The sequence below is a fragment of the Echiichthys vipera genome, assembly GCF_963691815.1.
Source record: "Echiichthys vipera genome assembly, chromosome: 16".
NCBI classification, from domain to species: Eukaryota; Metazoa; Chordata; class Actinopteri; order Perciformes; family Trachinidae; genus Echiichthys; species Echiichthys vipera.
The window spans coordinates 6523306-6544048 of NC_139841.1; the positions used below are offsets into that span (position 1 = coordinate 6523306).

Sequence of the window (20743 nt, forward strand, 5' to 3'; positions counted from 1 at the left end):
AGAAATACAACAGTCTGCTTCTGTTTAATCATCAGCATCATTTACTTTGAATATTTTCCCATTTGTTGTTTTTCATTATAGACGTTGAATCCGACACAGTCTGACACAGCGCCATGAAAGTGAAACTACATTTCTAAATAGACGTCAGCTATTATCAAAGAAAGATACAAACAAAACACATTTATGTTTTAACAACAAATACTTTTAATAAGATGCTCCTATCAGTAATCAGAAATCACATCTCTCAGTAACCCTCAGCCTGACACGCGTTACACCCCCCACTGTCTGCTTCATGTCCAGGGCGCGCCACCCCGGATCAGAGGGTTTTTCATGAGCAAAAAACCCCAAAAGATTAGACCATTAGTCGCCTATAGACACCCCTAGAACCCATACAGGTGAATACCAGGAGACTAGAGTTCCAAGATTTTTGCCTCTATGACATTCATGTGGAGACGCTGACTGCATCATAGTCATTCAGCAAAGCACCCGGCTCTTTATTAAATCTGTATACATCAGCCTTGTGCTCTTTACAACCTTCACTGTAGCTCCCAATAAGAAAATCGGAGGAATGGTGCAGTGATTTTTTGTTAAGTCTGTCCACACCAATTACGATGCCCCGGCGGTGTTGGAGCGGTAGAAGTGTTCCCTGGGCCAACTGAGCGGCTTGGGTTCAGAGGAGAAAATGGTCCTGTCGCCGCTTTATTACGCCGTTCAAATCAAACGTGACACCTGGACTCTGAGCTTGTCGAGGCGGAGCGCACAGGGAATATGCACCGCACAATCAGAGCTACACACAAGTGGTGGTGGGAAGCAGCAGGGAGGAGGGGAACACAATTCTGAATCATGCTTTTAAGGACCATAACAGGTTTTTCACATCATTTACCCAATGCATTCTTAAAAGAGTGCATTAGTGCTAATATCTCACCACAGTGGGGTTGTTAAAAATACCCAGCCATCACCAGACACTCTGAATGCTCAAGTTGCAGATTTTTAAAGGGGACCTATTATACTCTTTTTCAGGTTCATACACATATTTTGTGTTTCTATTGGCACATGTTTACATGTTTTAATGTTCAAAAAACACTTTTATCACACTGCTCATGGCCGACTGAATGCAACTAAGTGTATAGTGGGATTTTCTAGCGTCATAAGTCACAAATAAAACCTAAACAAAAACAACACAACCGGACATGTTGCAGCAGGACCTTCATATGAAATAAGGGAGCAATGAACAACGCAAGCAACCAATATTACAGCTTTGTCTGCCGTTAGCTTATAGCTACGTGTAGTAAACAGTGGCCTGTGAAGGAATATAGCAGCACTTTGTACTGTCAGAAATCAGAAATAACGCTTAATAAACCAAACACAACACAGCCGGACATGTTGCAGCAGGAGTGTGACACGAAATTAGGCAGAAATCAACAACATAAGCACCTAATAGTACAGCTCTGTCTGCTGTTAGCATGCAGCTACATGTAGTAAACAGCAGCATGTTCTACTGGAGCTGTGCGTGGCTGTACTCCGTGGACATGACCCGCATGCTTTTTCTGGAGCAGATGAACTTATTTGAAAATCTGTGAAGGCTTGATGTCAGACCGCCAAGAGGGTGGAAAAAACGGTCAGAAAGGAGGGGTTGACAGCAGTCTGTATCCTGAACTGATCAGCTCATGGGGGATAGACTGGTTACGTTAACCTTATCATTGAGACAATATATATGGACCTTTTTAATGTAACTTGTACTTGTGTCTGATTAATGTTTGCTTGAAAACTACAGTGCCCAGCTGTTTTAGGAAATAACTTTAGGAACAATTGGCTCTGAAAGGGACACTTTTAAGGTGACCCCAATAATGTCATTGGAATTTGACATTGATCTCCTTTTTTTATCTAACTTTTTGTCTAACTGAAAGCGAGATATGGGTGTTTTAAATATAAGATAGTTTATAGTTTATATTATAATTATAATATAACAGGTAACTCATTGGTTCACGGCCATGACAACAACCACATACTGTACATCAGCTATGACTTTTAATTGCTTTGCACTGTTGCACCCTTTCAGACGGGACCACACGTGAACTCATACTGTACTGTTCCCAGGGCCGTCTTTATTTGATAATGATGCATGTCAAGAGGCTTATCCTATTAACAATAAACATGTTCAGATTTGTTCTACATCTACAATAAGTTCTGAGGCCTTGTTCTGTTGGTGCTGGGTTTAGAAGGGATGTGTAGAACTAAAGGCTGAATTTTCATAATATGACTCTCAACATTACGTGGGATTAAGGTATTGATGCTTATGTGAGGCACACGGACCATCTTTAAACAGACTGAACCAACTGAACGTCACTTCCCCATCCAATTAATTCTTCTCTGTCACTGTTGGTTTGTTTTCTCTGTTTTTTTTTTAACGTCTTCTTCATTTTGAATTCTCTTTCTCTCTTTGCTCTCTTGTTTCCTTCCCATCGTGGTCCCTCCCTCCCTGGGGTTCATTAGTATTGGTGTCGCAGCGCTGCTGAAATAACTCTGTCCGGAGGCGTAATGAACGGCGACAGGCCGTCAGGAGGAAGGCAGGGTTTACGGTGAAAGACAAACAGTGTTATAAAAAAAGGTCTGGTTTGACCTTGTGTCTGAGCAAAATCCTCTATTTACCTGAAACAAAAGATTACAAACAAACAAACAAACAAACACATACATAAATGAATAAATCAATACATTTAAATTCTTAATTGTTATTGTTGTAGATGATTACTATTAGTGTTGTTATAAAAAATCAGTAATAATTAAAACTATTTAATAGAAAATGCTGTTAACATTTAAATAAAGGAATAGTCTATTATTAATATGTATTAATGAAAAAGAAAATAATGCATTTATATAAATATAAAAAAAGTTCTTTATCAATAGAAATAAAAACAGACAAAAAAACAATGTGATTTAATAGAACATTTCAACATATACGGTATGCATAATGTATAATATAAAATTAAAATGAATTATTAAGACTTGACTTCATTTGAAGAATGATAATATTCTATAAAGATGAAAATACATACTAAATACTGTAAATAAATACAATACAGGTTTCATTGTTATTACTTGTATTGCTTTATTGCTGTTGTCAGGACAGACCAACAACAATATAAAAAGAAAAACAAATTAATAACAATGAAAGCAATGCTACACCATTAGATGCCCAACCCCCACGTGAATGGTTCTTCCTTTATCTAGTCTAGGATACGTTTGCTGCATCAGCTGACAGTTCTCTGTATGTAAATGTGCAGATGTGTATCTATAACCGATCAATACACTGACGGTCAGATACTGAGAGCCAACACAAACAAGGAGGTGGACGCACATTCTGTTTGTTGTCCTTCCAGCTCCTGTCTCTGCTCCTGTTGTTGTTTTCTGTTATTTTGGTCTCTCTCTGTCTGGGAGTCAGTGCGTGTGTGTGTGTGTGTGTGTGTGTGTGTGTGTGTGTGTGTGTGTGTGTGTCTGTGTGTGTGTGTGTGTGTGTGTGTGTGTGTGTGTGTGTGTGTGTGTGTGTGTGTGTGTGTGTGTGTGTGTGTGTGTGTGTGTGTGTGTGTGTGTGTGTGCGTGTGTGTGTGTGTGTGTATGTGTGAAACAGCAGTTTTGGGCTCCACCATGCGTGCGGATGGATGATGTGGATCGATGGCTGTAATCCCGAGCAGATTAAAAGAGCATTAATACTGGCAACGATAACGTAAACGGTGCGGACCCAGATCTCCATTGATCTGCAGGAACCTGATCCAGACCAGTTCCTGGAAGAGATGGGGGGGGGGGGGTGTTCACAGAGAGGGGGGAGCTGACATTATACAACAGAGAGACAGAGACAGAGAGAGAGAGAGAGAGAGAGAGAGAGAGAGAAGCTGTATCCGAATGGCTCATGATGATTAGAATAATAAGAATATGAACAGTTTTTGTACAATGTTGTATGCAAAGGAATAACTCCTTTATTGAAAGTTATTGGTATGAATGCTGATATCAGTAGAGTTACCCACTGATACCCTCTAAAATGCTGGTTTTGGTAACGCAATTATGTGATTCTATGCAGCGCTCCATTATGTTCTTTTTCAGTTATGAGTGACTGTCAAACTACGTAATAAAAGAACATTCTTGGCATTCATTCTCTGTATGGTTTGTTCATGTTTTACAAACCTGAGCCAGAACACACAGCAATGATAGCAATCATATCACATCCATACAGGATTAGTAGTATACAGGTGATAAAAGAAGTATATACACATATATTACACACTGGTATCAGAACAGTGTTTGCTATCAGCCCTGGGCAAGTTCAGATATCGGGATCGGTATTGGAAAGTAAAAAAGGTATTTGAACATGTCTAGATATCAAACTAAAGTTAATGTTAAAGTGGTACTCCGCAAGATTTCCATCTAAGTTCCTGTCTATCAAAGAGTGAGTTAAAAGAACAGTGTCTGATCATATGACCCACTAATGAAAGCACTTCTACTTGCCTTTTTGTATTTCAATCTGTGTGTCTGTGGTGACATTCCCAGGCTTGATGTAAATAAGCCGCCATGTTGGTGAAGTTGGTGACAGCCGTTGGTCTGTCACCAACAGTTATGCTGCTTTCACTTGTAATCGGGAATTCCAACTTTTGAGTCAGGCTTGTAGTAAGGGTAGAAGTGTAATAGCAACGTGTGTGTGTGTGTGTGTGTGTGTGTGTGTGTGTGTGTGTGTGTGTGTGTGTGTGTGTGTGTGTGTGTGTGTTTATTTAAGAGGGTACATATAGGGGACAGACTACAAACTAAAAACATGTAGCAGATTTAACTGCTGGTGGGACGAGGCTTATAACTCACTCGTATGAAAGGCTGAATTCATGTATTTGTTTTTTCCTTTTTTCATGGGATTGATATATGGATTCATCTCAGCTGCACACTTTGTATTTCTTCTGTTGAACAAAACACACAAAACTAAACAAAACTAAAACTGCTGTAAGTCGATGGAGCAAGCAGCTTATTACAATCCATATTTACATTTCTTGTTAGGCGGCAACCTCTTATGGCAGGCTAATTATTGCAAGAGTGCCCAAGTCTGTGAAGCAAGGAGTTTGGGGAGGGTGGATAGGTCAAACAAACACAGGACTTTCACCCAGGAGACTGCTGTTCATGCCCGGTGTGAAACCAAAAGTCAATGTTGACTTTTGTTTAAGTGTAGTACCAAAGTAACTATGTTAGTATTCAAACACATCACAGAGGTATCTGCATCACATATGTAACTATGTCACAGACAAATGTACAAATGTACCCATTTTAACTACAGTTCGTAGATGATCTTTTCCTAACCCTGACCAAGTAGCTCTGTTGCCGAATCTTTAAACTGTTTCACAGCGAGAAATAGAATGGTCATATGTTGTTTTGGGAGTCATTGGCTCTAATGATCTAATCTGTTGTTCATTATCTGACCTACATACTTTGTATTTCTTTTGTTGACCCTTTGTCTTATCATTTGTACTCTTTGTGCTGATTAGGTAAAAAAACAAACCAGACCGTCTTCACAAAAAAAAATGCCCCAAATAGGTTGATTGTACAAGCAGCTTACTGCAAGACACATTTATGTTTCTTGTTGGTTGGCGATCTATTAATTAGTTATTGCTGGAGGAAAGGTAGTAGTCAGATGACAAAGTATAAAGAGCGCCAAAGTCTGGGTAGCTAACGTTGGGGCTGGATGGATGGGTCGGACGCACACAGGGCTTTCACCCAAGAGACACCTGTTTTTGTCTTGTGTAGACCAAAGTTAAACTTTTTTTTAAATGAACCAAGGTAATTACATCACAGACGTAACTTTTGTTGCTTAAATGTAACCAAGTAGTTCCATTTTCAAAAATAGAATGGTCATACGTGTTCTTTATCTCACAGACACACACCTTCTCTTATCATTTGAACTCTTTGTGCTGATTAAAGTGTAATTCCAGCGCAAAATCATCCCACAGACTTTTTCTGCTCTTACATACATCAAATAATCCATCGAGACAGTTTTTTTTCGTGTATAAACTATTAATGGAGAAATACGGGAGAGTTGCTAACAGCCAGATGTGGCTAACACTGATTAGCTCAGGGCAGTACGGTGAAGGCATTAAAACGTCTTTTTTAACCACTAATACTGCACAAAATAACAGCAAACCTCTGCAGCAGCATGAGAAGAGTCCCTACACATAAAACAAAGCACCAGTGGGCTCCTTCCTTTGGGATTGACTTTGCTTATCCACTTGAATGGACTTTACTATGAGAGGAGCTGGTACAGGGGCCAGTAGGTTAGTCTTTAAAACACTCTTCTAATAAACTCTGGCTTCACTAACTACGTTGTTGGTGCTTTGTTTTCTGTGTAGGGACTCTTATCATTCTGCTGCAGGGATTTGGTGTTATTTTGAGCAGTATTAGTGGTTAAAAAAGACGTTTTAATGCCTTCACCCTACTGCCCTGAGCTAATCAGTCTCAATGTCTCAATGGGTTATTTAATGGATGTTACTGCTGCAAAAGACTATGGGATGATTTTGCGCCGAAATTTCACTGTAAGTCCAAAACAAACCAAACATGACCAAGAAAACCAAGCACTGTTTCCTGGTCAGACTGATCTCATATTTCCCTTTTGCTCACCTCCTGCAGGTTTGGTGGTAAAAGCATTAAAAGCAGCCAGTGTGATGTGTATCAGACAGATGGGTCCTATTCGATTGTGCCACATAACTGGATTCATTAAGCTCAATCTGTCTGTTATTTGATTATGTGTCATATTGGATGGATGGCATCCAATTGTAAATATAACGGCCTTTAATGGAGACAGGTTTAGCTGACCAGAGCAGGCAGAAACATTTCAGAGAAAAAACTGAAGATAGGGATAGAAATTGGGAATAAATAATTACAGCGAATAGAACAGAAAAAGTAAAACCCAAAAAGAAACTATATAAATCTTATCCCCTTGGGGACAATGAAGAACCTAACCTAACCTATGTTCTTCGCAAAAAATATATAAAACTGGGAAAGAAAAAGAAAATACACTCTATGACTATTTTATCTCTCAGAGCAGGAAACCGGATCAACTCGTATCGCTTGCTGCTGATCGTTTAGAGACAAACACAGCGGTGAGCGGTTTGCCAGGATGTCCGTATATAGCTGCCCAGCCTCCTTTTGATCAATCACTGATTACAATACAATCTATTGATCAGAGAATATTATCTTTCTGCCTGTGTTTGTTCTCTGTTGGAGCTGTGTGCTGTGAAACTGAGCGGGGAGGGCTTCAGGCTGCCAAAAACATCACTGATAAGAAACGGTACTGAGAGGCTAGTTAACTCATCATCTATTAGTGTGTCAGTGTGTGTGTGTGTGTGTGTGTGTGTGTGTGTGTGTGTGTGTGTGTGTGTGTGTGTGTGCGTGTGCGTGCGTGCGTGTGTGTGTGTTTGATGTCCAAACAGAGCTAACTTATCCTCACTGTCAACATTTAGTAGGTCAAAGGTTATTGAATGTTTTTCCTGAAGAAGTTTTTTTACTTCAGACAAATTCACTTTTGACATCAAACTTTTATTTTTATTATATTAAACCTTTTGAATCCATTTTTTGCTGGAACTTCACTTCTTTTTGTATTTGGGACAACCACATTGTAGTTTTGGCACTGGTTCCCGTAATGCTTTGTTTGACCAAAACAGGAAACGGCTGGTTCTGAAATGACTGCGTATTTTCTACGCTGTGCTTTGTATTAACCCTCCTCCATTGTATTTAAACCTGCCATTACTTATATTTTGTTCACTCAAGGGCAGCTGAAACACTCACATATCATCACTTTATAGCAGGGGTGGGCAATTCCGCTCCTGGAGGGCCACTGTCCTGCGTGTTTTAGGTTTCTCCCTGCTCTAACACACCTGAGTCTAACGATACTTAGACCCCTGACAAGCATCAGCTGTTTGATTACGAGCAAATCATTAGAATCAGGTGTGTTAGAGCAGAGAGAAACCTAAAACATGCAGGACAGTGGCTTTCCAGGACCAGAATCAGGCACCCTGCTTTATAAGTTGATGTGTTGAACCTGTTAGCAAACAGAAGCTTATTTTCACATCGAAGCAATGACGGAGCAACATTGTCGTTTATTTGTTGTTGTGTTTCTGTCCTTGTGACCTGATACTATATTCACTCTCTTTTAGCTCTGTTTTTGGTCTCCACCAACTCCTGAGTGTAATATCTCGTTCTAGCTGCTAAATGCTCCACTATGTTCACGGGCTACAGTCTTTAACTGTATGTCTGCTGTTTGCTGTAAGGTACTGAGGCTTTTTAGAGCTTTTTCAAAAAGAAAAAGCTGCTGAAGAGAGTAGTGAGAGTACCCCTTCCCTCACTTCTTTTTCCAAGCGTCTAGTAGAACCTACTGTGGCCTTTCTAGAGCCAATGTTGGGTTTGTCCTTTCTGGGCCACTGTAGAAACATTGTGGTATAACATGGCAGGTTCGAGGAAGAGGACCCGCTCCCTGTGTAGGTTAAAGGGTTGATCATATTCTAAGATGATGAAAACTCTAGTTCCATGTGATTACACACTAATGAAAACATAGTTATTGATATTATATTCCAAGTTTGCCATTGATCCCTCTAAATCCTACACACCGTTGCTTTAAGTGTCCAAATTCTAGGTGTAAAATATAGACACTGTATGGTGCCCTCAATATTTCCCACAATGGCTTTGAAAAATGGCATAACCTACTTTTTGCTAGAAATCCAACAAAGGAATTTTTTGTATAAGATACATTTGAGGGCTCACGGGAGGATTTAAGGCATAAGAAAATTAGAAAATACTTGACATACATGACATCAAATTTATGATAATTTTTTAATTTTTATTTTTTTGCCTGTTTTCCTTGGTAAACTGTTGTTTTACGATATCTTCTTTGAATAAATGAATAGCCTTTGAAATAAAAAGGAAAGGAAGGAAAAATCCCTTCTCACAACCCACTTCAACACTAGATTGAATTAAAGAGGTCACACAGTCAAAAGGGTCAGGCACCACAGCTCCAAGGGCTCGATGGAGGTATTCTCCCAGTCCACTTCATACATTAAACCAGCTGACATCATCAGCATGGAGAGAAAGATCAAATAATGAGTCAAACGGTTCAGAAAAGGCCTGACTATCGATTCACAGCACAAAAACAGAGCAATGACACAGTAACTAAAAGCTGGCTTGTTTCATTTTATTTTATCAGTTTTATTGTTGTTGTTTTTTATTATAGTATAAATAGCAGATGGAAAACTAAAGAGAAACCGAGCTGAACGAGACAAAATGGAAAACGAGAGAAGAAGACAGAGAGAGAGAAAGAGGTGGATGACATCAAACTCCTCTGAGGCCATTTCCTCATCAGCTCAATGACATCACTGAGCAACCACAAGCTGTGATTGGTCAACCCGTTCCTCCTGGTAAACAACTGGAGATACATTACAGTGTGTGTGTGTGTGTGTGTGTGTGTGTGTGTGTGTGTGCGTTTAAGCAAACGGTCAGAGAGACCTTTGTCCGGTGATGTCACCACAGACTGTGTGGACGTACAGATTATACACTGATAAACCATCTCTCTGGACACACACACACACACACACACACACACACACACACACACACACACACACACACACACACACACACACACACACACACACACACACACACACACACAAACACTGAATAATCTCTCTCTTTCTATCTCTCTCTCTCTCCCTCCCTCTCTCTGTCTCTCTCTCTGTCTCTCTCTCTCTCTCTGTCTCTCTCTGTCTCTCTCTGTTCCGTTACTATCCATTTGTCTGTACATGTGATGTAGTGCTGGTTTTACACAAGTACCACTACATATCACTGGAATACAGAAACAGAAGCCCAGCGGCTCTGCAAGCTGTGCTAGGTTCAGTGCTGCTTTGAGCTAAATGCTAACTTTCACATATTAACATGCTCCTGATGACAATGCTAATTGTCAAATGCTAACATGCAGATGTTTATCAAGTGTGTTTTCCATTTTCACCATCTTCGTTTAATATGTTAACTTTAGCTAATTAACAGTTCTGTACTGAATAGTTTGAGGCTCAGAAGCTTAATTCATAATGTTGACATTCCAGTTCTATATTAACATATAGTACATTAGTATTATAAGCATCATGTTATTGGCAGAATTAGATTCCTAAGGTAGCTGTGTAGGATTGTTTCTGACTAGTATGATTCAAAAATTTCCAATAACAGCAGGGCGATGTTTCTGTTGTAGCTAGAGCTGCAGCTATCAAAGCTTTTTGTGATCGAGTATTCTACCGCTTATTCCATCGATTCATCGAGAAATCGGTTAAAAAAAAAGGTGTGTGTTTGTGTGTGTGTGTGTGTGTGTGTTTAAATGTGCACGTGTGTGGGAGGGGGAGAGAGAAAGAGAGAGAGAGAGACGAGATGTGTGCGTGTGTATGTGTTTTGAAGGCAATACACATTAACACGCAATTTACGTTTAATACACGTGTTTACTCGTATGTTAAAGACCATTTTGTCTTGAAATGTGTGTTAAATGATCCTCAGCCTTTTCCAGATGTAGTGGTGTGCGTTCCCAAAAACGGTCCGTGTGGAACAATGATCCCTGCGCTGAACAGGCTGCAGAACACTCCAGAGAGGAATTAAAGGAATCATCGAGGCAGAGATTTTACCTTCATTCATTTTTCGAGTCATTGTTTCAGCCCTAGTTGTAGCATAACGATAATCTGACTCTGGATTCATTCTCATGATTGTCTCAGCAGATCCATCTGGGAACTCTGCTTTGGAGATCTTTTTGGAAGGAGCGAAAATACTGGTTTGTGATTGGATAAATATTCTTTCTATCACCAACATACGGGCCAAATCAACCAATCAGATCAATGAAGCGTATGACGTACTAACAGCGTGGAGGCAAAGCTGAGAAAGGAAACAACATGTGGGTAAAGGATATTTTCCGTTTGTGTAACGTGAATTTACGGATCAAAGGCCCAATTTCAGGAGCCCGGTCCATATTCAACAGAAGGATCCAGAGAAAAAAGAGTTAGTGAGTGGCTTGCTCCATAGCTGCTCTCATCTCCTCCTTGGAAGCCACCATATTGTTTACGCTAAACAGTCTCTTCTTGTTTCGTCACACTTAAATCCGCCTCAAAACCAACGGTTGCTTGGCAAACGGCTCCAAATTTTCTCTGTCGCACGTTACCAGATGGATCTGCGAGTAACATCCAACGGAGCTGAGCGATCAGGATGGTCTCCCTAACATAACGATGCTATGAAACACATTATTATTCCATCATTATATGCGCCCGTATTCTATTAGCCTGCTGCCTACATGTATGTTTGTTGATTGTAATAATGATTTAATCCGATCATTATTTAAATTAGTTTCATAGCAACCCGTCCATATCATTTGCTAAGACGTTTTACAAAAATGTAAATTTGAGGTGTAACTTTGGACTCTGGAAATGGAGGTGACAGGAATTCAGAAGTTAAACATTTAATTGGTTAATTAGAAAAACAAACAAAAAGAATCAATATGAAGATCGGTGCTGCCTTATTTCTCAGCTGGCTGACATTGACTCGAATACTGCTTTATTAAAGAGTTTCACAGATTCATTCATGCTCTCAGTTCTTCTGTACGTGTCAGAGACAAACACACACACACAGAGTGTCTGTAGTCTGCTCTTCCATTTCCAGCCACCGTCTCAACACGGAAGCAGGAACGCATCATGGTGCATTAAGCACAACCACACACACACACACACACACACACACACACACACGCACACACACACATACACACACACAGACACACACACACACACACACACACACACACACAGACGCACACACACACATACACACACACATACACACACACATACAGTGAAGTGCTGATTGTTACAATGATGTGTGTCTCTCTATATATTTCTGTGTGTGTGTGTGTGTGTGTGTGTGTGCGTGTGCGTGTGTGTTTGTGTGAGTTTAAGTGCTGAGAAATGATGCATCAAGTGTGTTTGCCATGCTGAGCTTTAGCATCTCATGAAGTCTGCACACTGTAATGTACTGCACTATTCCTAGGACTCGGAGGGATATTGTTTTTTACAACTACGTTTTCATAGTTTTGGCCATTATTCCACTCAGTTATAATCATTTATGACTCTGTAGCACTGTCGTTAATGCACGGGACATTGTAAACATCTCCGCCAAATATGAAGTGATACTAAGCGCGTATGTTTTTGCTGAATGTTTCTTTGATTTTTGTGGATCTGTTTGTCTGTGGTCATAGAGTGGTTGTTTCCACTAACTGGCCTAATGTTATATGGCGATGTGGCCCATGAAAAGCCTGGAATCATCAGTATGACTCTCACCATAGCTGAGGAATTAGGAAGTCCAAACATAGCTCTGATTAGAACCTTTGATGTTGAAACTTGTCGTAAGGGACGTGAATCACGGAGGCAACATAAGGGACCTGTTGTGGTGTCTTTGGAACATGGAAGTCTTCGGAGTGATTATTGTGCTCGTGGTTGGTTTTTTGGTGGTACTCATCCTCGTACCTTGTGTTGGTATTGTTATTGAGAACATGATTTAGGGCTGATATTAATTTAAAAGCAAATTTACCAGCCAAGACTGAGGCCTCACTGCTACTGCTACTACTAGAACATAGGTACATGCTTTACTGTTTAAAACACATTATTATTCAAACACTGTCTGTCTGAATTAACCTGTATTCACCCTCTGTCTGAAACGCTCTCTTTGAGACCCCCTCCTGAAAAAGCCCAGTCTGCTCTGACTGGCTTGTAAAAGACAAAAATATGATGCACCTTTGCAAAGGTAGTTCTCAAGCCATGGGGCGAGATACTCAGATGAGTCAGCATGTGACATAGGAACTCGAGCCAAATCTGAGTGGCCATGTTTTCTGATCTACAGCCCACAGAAAAATGTCTGGGGTGTCCTATTTCACAGTGGGTAGACACCCAAATGTAAGGACTAAAACATGTACTGTAAAAATCCATTAATTCACCCATCAGTAATGCTTTATTATATTTATATACATATATGCAAGTATATTATTTGTAATTACTATTGGATGATGTCTTTGATTTAAAACCATGGGAGGAACAAAAAAATGACATAACAGGCCTCAGTTTTGATTCATTTGAAAATTCAGGGATGGCTATACTATTTGGTGAAATTTGGCTCTTTTAATACCCGTCTTAATATGAAGTAATCCATTAGTTTATCCAATGAGGAACCCCAGATTTGCTATGTAATAAGCTGTTTGTTACTTTGTAAATATTTACAAGCATACAGAAAAATAATCCATTAATGGATCCTTAATTTAGCCCTAATATGGAGTAAACCTGTTAATATGTAGAAGTCGAATCAATTTTTCATTCACTGTTGGTACGTATAATTATGAAAAGTAGTGCTCTGTAAAATGTGTGTAATTCACTTATTTAGTTTTGTAGAGCAAAGAAGAAAATACGGTAAAGACTGGTAAACTCTGCGTAGGCAGGAGGGTGGGGTGGTGGATGGGTCCAAAAACACTGTCACCTGAGGGACCGGTGTTTGTTTCCTGGACATACTTAGCTAAAACACAACCTTTTTTCTAATCCTAAGTAGTAGTTTTGATGCCTAAACCTAACCGACACCATTTGTTTCCTAAATGTAACCATTGCATTTTTCTTCTGGTCGATTTCACATCAGAATGTCATATTTTGATATGATATCCTACAAACCTGTTGAAGAGAATACGTTGTTCTGTGAATTAAGGGGCTTTCAAACTTAGGAGGTGTTAAGGGATTGGTTTTTCACCTTTTCCTATTTGTGGCTTAAATTAATTAAACTGTATATGTTTTTTTTTGTAATTTTCACTTATCATGCTGTGGAGACCGTCTAACTGTCAAAAGCCTGAGGCGGTAACAGAATTAAATGACGGTTAACATTCTGTCTAATTATTTGGGGGGGAAAAGTCACCAGTGATAGCACGACGCCACGACACATTAACAGTAACCGTGTCACGGCTGATGAATGGTTTCATCAAAACATTGCTCAGCTCTGACGGCTCATGACGGAGTGTCGAAGCGTCCAAATGTGGCGCCACACACGAGCAGCGAAGTGTATGTTGAAGGGCGACTTTACTACTTACCCTGCACTTATATGCCCTCTGTGTAATGGATACCAAGGCTTAAGTGGTAATGGTGCAATAAAAAAAAAAGACAGGGAGAGAAGGAAGAGGAGAGACGTGGAGAAAGGAGAAAGAGGGAGGGACAAGAGAGACAGAAAGGTAGAAGGGGCAGGGAGATGAAGGAGAGGAAGGAGACACAGAGGCAAGGAGACAGGAAGGAAGCAAAGAGAAACGTCAGAAGAAAGAGTTAGGGAGGAAGACAGGAAAGAAAAGACAATGGAGAAGAGAGTTAAAGCGAGATAATGGAGACAAGAGAGAGATGATGAAGGAAATGAGGAAGATGCAAAAGATGGATGACAGATGAGCTGAGCACGGATGAAGGAAGGAGGACAAAAAGGAGAGTGATGGAGGAAACAGTGATGAAAGACAAAAGAAAGTCAGACACACAGAGAGACAGAGCCATCCAGCTGATGGCAGCTCTTTGTGCTATAAATTCTTTTTTTTTCTCACACAATGAAGCCAGTTTGTCTGAGTCTGCGGAGTCCTGACAGACATGTGTATGGTTTATATTCAGCTGTATTGATCCCTAAACTCTCGGCTCTCTCTCGCTTTTCTTTTAATATCTTGTTTCTTCTCAGTCTCCAGTCTTGTTAGACCTGGGCATTCGGGGATATAGCCCCAGAACTCTGGGGAATAGCCCCGGACCTCTGTGCCTTAAAATAATAATAAAAATAACTAATAATGATGAAAAAAGCCCCATAAAGTAGACTATTATGTGGTTGCATTACCAGCAGCCACAGATGCAGCACTGTAGTGAAAATCGCAAAATTCGGACGTGTCCACACTGACAAGTGATACCTTCAGAATCAAACTTAAAGCAGATTGACTTGCTGATCGGGAGAGAAAACGTCCGTTAGAGCAGTGATGTTTTCTAGTTTGTTCAGTTTCAGGAGACCTGCAGTGGATTCAACCCGGTCCACTTGACATCGGGTCGGTGCATGACAGTGTTTCTGAGGCTGTAGGCTTTCCTAATGTCTCATTCTGCTGCTGGGGTCTGTGCTCACCTTTCCTATCTATCAATCAGTCAATAAAATTGTATTTGTATAGCCCTTTACAATAGCCAGACGATACCCAAAGTGCTTTACATCAAAGCAATAAAAGACCTGGGAGTCACACATGACCGTTGGTCTTTCCTTTCCTTCTCAAACTACATGTTCGTCATCGTGATTATCACATTTTTTTTGGGGGGGGGGGGGGGGGGACTCCCTGTCTCAAAAGGACCCTGTCAGTCTCTACCCCTCCATCATCTCAACCTCCCTCTTTTATGTCTGTCCAGGTCCACATATTTGCTAGAGTGCATGATTTGCTATAAACGCAGTGATTTAATCTAAGTCCTGGATTCTAAGTGGTGGATTCAAAGTCAGACTGCTCTTATTGTGTTTATGTCAGTGGTGTCTGTTTCAGGATCTATGATCTATTTAGTAATGATCAGTTTGACATCATCTTTTTTCTTTTCAGTTTTCACAGAAAAAAAACTCACAAGCAAGTGTGCAGAGTCTCTTTCTGTGACCCTGTGTAGCTTCTAAATAATACTTATTATACTTACAGTATTAAGTATTGACAAAGTTTCTTATGAGTAAAGTTTTAACACCTGATATGAAGTGTCTGGAATGTCATACAAGCTATCATTATGTTCCTGTCATGTTAGCTTTAGAGCTCGACAGGATTTTTACGACCAGTGACGATTTTAGAGGGGAACAATTTGATATTGATTACCGATATGGCGACAGATATCGCAAATTTTTGAGCTAGAATAAAAATAGAACTTCTCTATGTGGACTGTGCACCGTTTTTGCCCTTTGCAAACGTCCTTGAACATTATTATACATTAAACATTACACATGCAATGTATTACAATCTGGAAATACTGATAAAATAAGGAAAACATGAAAAATAAATTAGCTATATGACACCTTTTCTAAATCGCCCATAGCATTGTATTCTGCATTATATGTTATGATTAGATACATAAAATATCAACCTACTGATTTATCGGTTAGCATATAACTTTGTTTACTTTTTTAATATGCTCATGTTATTGCTGCTTGTTGGCACTGTAACTCTCGTAGTCCAACTCTCACTACCTGTAAGAGCTAACTTTGTGTGGTCTGGGGTATCTTTGCTAATGGTTGCCATTTCTCACTGAAATTCCCTGTGTCATGTTGTCCAGCAAGAGCTAACACATGTCAAAGTGTGGTGTGTGGCAAAAATACTTTTGGAAATTGGAAACCTGTCTATATTGAGGCCAACATTTTACATGTTGTCACTTTTTTGTGAGTACGTCCTCCATTACTGTTACATATTGCATTGTGGGAAATAGTGTCCATCAGCAAAAGGACGCGTGCATAGACCTGTGGAGACTGAGGCCGTCATGTTAAAGCTGCCAGGCTGTGATCTATCTTTGTGGCGTGGATGCAAACAGTCTCTAATGACTGCTGAGCTCCTCTTTCACCTCTCTTTCTCTCTCTCTCTCTCTCTCTCTCTCTCTCTCTCTCTGTAAAATGAAACCAAAGCTGGCTCACTCACTCACTTCCCCTTTTCCAACCTTTTAATAAACTTTATTTCTTTACCACATTTCACGAATAAAATGCAACAAAAAATGCTATACATAAGAGTGAATGCTATCAAGTAAACAGTATATTTATGATTAAACCAGGAATAATTTAAATAGTTTAAAACTCACAGGCAAAAACAAAGTATATGTCTTAAAATTTAATATGTCTTCATCTGTATATATTATATTCTAAATTTTCAACTGTAAAAAGTACATCCATACGTGTATCTCACAAATGCATGCAGTCAAGCTGTCAATATGTCATCCGGACATGCGTAGCTACGGAAATTGATGTTGTGTTTTCCGATAACCGAGTGCCACAGGCTGAAAAGAAGTGGGACTAATATATAGCCCTGAGGGACACCACATGTTAAATTAATTTTATCTAAGGAGTGGTTGCCCATGGACACCATCAGCTATCAATAAATCATGTGGGACCAGGGCATGTGACAAGAAGGGAGTCCTTGCAAGAGTTGAAAAAAATAGATTTGAATTAAGCTTGAACTAAAGTAAACGAGTGACGTTTGGGAAGAACATTATTCCTCTCCTCCTGTTCCCTGTCTTTCTATTCAGAAATAAAATTGTACTGCTATTTTTTCCTAACTTCTTTCTCATATCCACTCTCCTCAATATCTCCATTTTCTCTGCTATCCATCTTCCCCCCTCCATGTCTACTTCCCCTGCCTAACCTATCTGCTGTGTTTGTTCTGTTTGTTCTCTCTGTTTCTCCGTATTCACTTGAAATGTCTCCATCAACAGAAACATCAAAACATCACCTTGATGTTTCTCTTGACGTTGGCAGCCCTTGACTCTTAAAACCTGTTTAAAACACTGATACGTTTGCTATGAGTGTAACCAGTTCTTGAGGCGCAGCACTTGACTCAAGCCTATTCAAGTGAGTAGAGAAAAGGCTTGAAGGTGGAATACTGCCTCTTAGCCGTCATATTGGAAGACGTGAGCTCTTGCATGGTTTGGTGTTGCTCTTGTGAATGGTCGAATGCTGTATTGGTGTCATGTTGGAGTTAGTTTATGACTCATAACAACAGTCACTGATAAACTTTATGAGCTGTTGTTAGCTTGCTGGTTATGCTAGCATTAGCTCCATTAGCTGCTTGAAAACTCTCTGGCTGATGTTTTAGCATTTCCAGTTTGTTTTAAATCTTAGATATGCACCACTTGATGATCCATTGACGTAAAGAAACAGCGTTGTTCTTGTATTATAAAGCTAGTTAGTCCTAGTGTTATAGGTAGGATTAAGAAAAGGGGTCATCCCTATGTTCCCCGGGTCCTATGTTCCCCCGGTCCGATGCATAAGCCTATGCCTTCGCTGATTTCATTCAGTATTTTTTTAGGGTTAGGGGTTTCGGTCATGGTAAGGCTGAGGATGTAGTGTTATGGTCTATGTGTGAGGCCTATTTGCCGTGGAATTCGGCACTGATTGTTGAAAAAATGGATTTTCCCGATGGATTTTCATTCAGGAGACCACGGAGTCAAACCAAAAGTCAATGTTCCCTTAAAAGTTTAACACATTACGGCCACCACCACGTAAGACAGTGTTAAGAGATCGTGGTAATTTCCCGTATTTCTACATGATCCGGTTGTCTACTACTGTAGGCAGTAAGATAGTTAGTCTGACATGCTAATAATTACGTAGATCGGACCTATAGTGACATCACCGAGCTGCGTCCTGACACAGATGAGGATATATTAAATTAAGTTGTCACTGAGGTGTTCAGCACAAATCGAGCCGGACTGAATGTACTGAACCAGTGTTTCTGACCAAATCAGCAGCATTTTGCATTGGACGGCTCTTCTGTCATATACAGTATAGTATCGGCTGGTTTCAGGCTTACTGATATTATGATTATGATGTCGATGAGGGTGGTTTTGATGATGAAAAATGTGAATATCACTGGTGGTGATGAACGTGGTTACAGATCTGTATGACGGTGATAGTGATGATCCTAGCTACTGTGGTGGTGGTTATAGCGGTGGTGGTGGTGGTGGTGGTGGTGGTGATAAGAATGATGACTGTGATGGGACTGAATCTTGAAGAATGATTTTGACCGATGGATGCGGATGATAATAGAGATACGGATGATGATGATGATGATGATGATGATGAAGATAATTGAATGAAAATTACGCTGGTAGTGACTTTGATTACAATGGATTAGGATGAGAAGTGCAAAGAACGTAATGCTGATGAAGATGTTCAACATTTTGTTTATTTGTTATCTTTCTTAGAGTGAGACGAGAAGATCAATGTCAATGTCACGTTTGTGTGTTAAGTACAGAGCTGGAGTCAGGACATCTATAGCCTAGCCTAACTTAACATAAAGCTTAGCTTACTTTGAGAAATATAACATTTATTTCCATTAAAAAAAAGCATTTTTTTTCTTTTAACTACAGAAGCCAAAGATACTTAAATGTTAAATGTCTAAACACAATGCTCCAAAGTAGAACGTTGCCCTCAATAAATAGTAAAAAACTGGCACAAAAACAAATAGTCTGCATATGAATACTAATTTGTGTCTGAAGTTTTTGAACAAAAAAAGTTTAACTTCCTCATTAAAATCCTTAAAAGGACATCAACTTCTTCTGCCTCATTGATGATTCCAGGATCTAGGATGAAACAAATTTTGTTAATTTCTAAAATGTTCCTTCTGGACACGAGCCGTCTCCTACCTTACAAGCCCATTCTCAGTGTATTTGCACTGATGGCTTCACGTTTCTGCATCACACTTGTATGAGCCGATTATACGACCAGGATTGATGTCCAAGCTAGTTGTGATGTCACATATCATGCTCGTAGGACCGCCCCCTAATATCAGATTTTCAATGAGCACAAAGAAACTTTCCCCTGTCAGCGGATGATTTAGAAAACAGCCTTTCTGGGGTCAAACTCCGCACACATGTCATTCTGTAGAGTGAAGCTCAAAATCAACCAGGAGGAACAAGAAGAAAAACATATTTTACCGCGGTGGGGGCATTTAAATACAGAAATAATTAAATAAAAATTGACATGTGTACTTACTAAAAAAAAAGAGATAAGATAAAGCCAAATTTCAGTACTTGACAGCCATTAACACATTTTGTTTTTAAAGCCATAATTAAAATCATAAAATGTGACAAAAATTATTACAAATGACGATTAAATGACGATAAACACTGTGATGATGTGAATTGTGTATGATTGAGATGTTTATACGGATGACGACCGTGATTGTAGTTTTAATTACTAAGACTGTGTATGAGAAAAGAGAGGAGGAGGCTGTGACAGCTGACTCACAGAGAGAAAAAAGAGACGATCCTCCGTATTTTCTGCTGATGTTGTTTGCCGTTAGAGACGCATTTAGAAACACCCTGAGAGGCCGAGAGAGCTGATGAAAGACAGAGGAACCTGCTTTATCGATCCTATTGATCCAACCTTACCTTTAAAGAACGGCCAGCCCTCCCCCCTCCTTCTTCTCACCCCTCCTCAAACCGGTAAACCCCTTTTGAATAATATAATTGCGTATTTGATCCTCACTGTAACCTCGACCAGAGGGAAAAAAAGCCTGATTGAATCACTCGAGCGTGGACTTTCTCCATTGACGGCGCACACTGCATTTGTGTGAGTGATTTGGACTGCTCCCTTTTCACATCAATGTGTCTGCAGCTTTTTTTTGTAAGTCTGGGGTGAACTGCTGCTGAGCTGCTTTTCATCGAGCTACAATGGGCAGAAAAGGGATGGACAGAGAGAGGGGAAGGTGTGCGTTCTAATCTATTATTACACTATTCAAAGTATTGCTTTATTGTTCCATTATTAGTGGAGATATTTGAAACATTTGTCTTGATGTTTGTTGAGGGGATTCTTCACATGTGAGGCAATGCTATTTTACCTCTTGCAATGCAGCAAAAGAGGTGAAAAAGACAAAAACATATAATCCAAAACTACAATAATCAGACCTGCCTTCTTATAGTTTCACTCTTTTATGTGCCAACTGCACGTTAAC

General features: G+C 39.8%; 1 protein-coding gene across 1 annotated transcript in view; it reads left to right on the forward strand.

Moving 5' to 3' along the window:
- onecut2 (one cut homeobox 2) overlaps positions 1–20743 on the forward strand; it is a gene marked incomplete at both ends in the record, with an annotated part of 44697 nt that overhangs the window by 15450 nt on the left and 8504 nt on the right. The window lies entirely within an intron of this gene.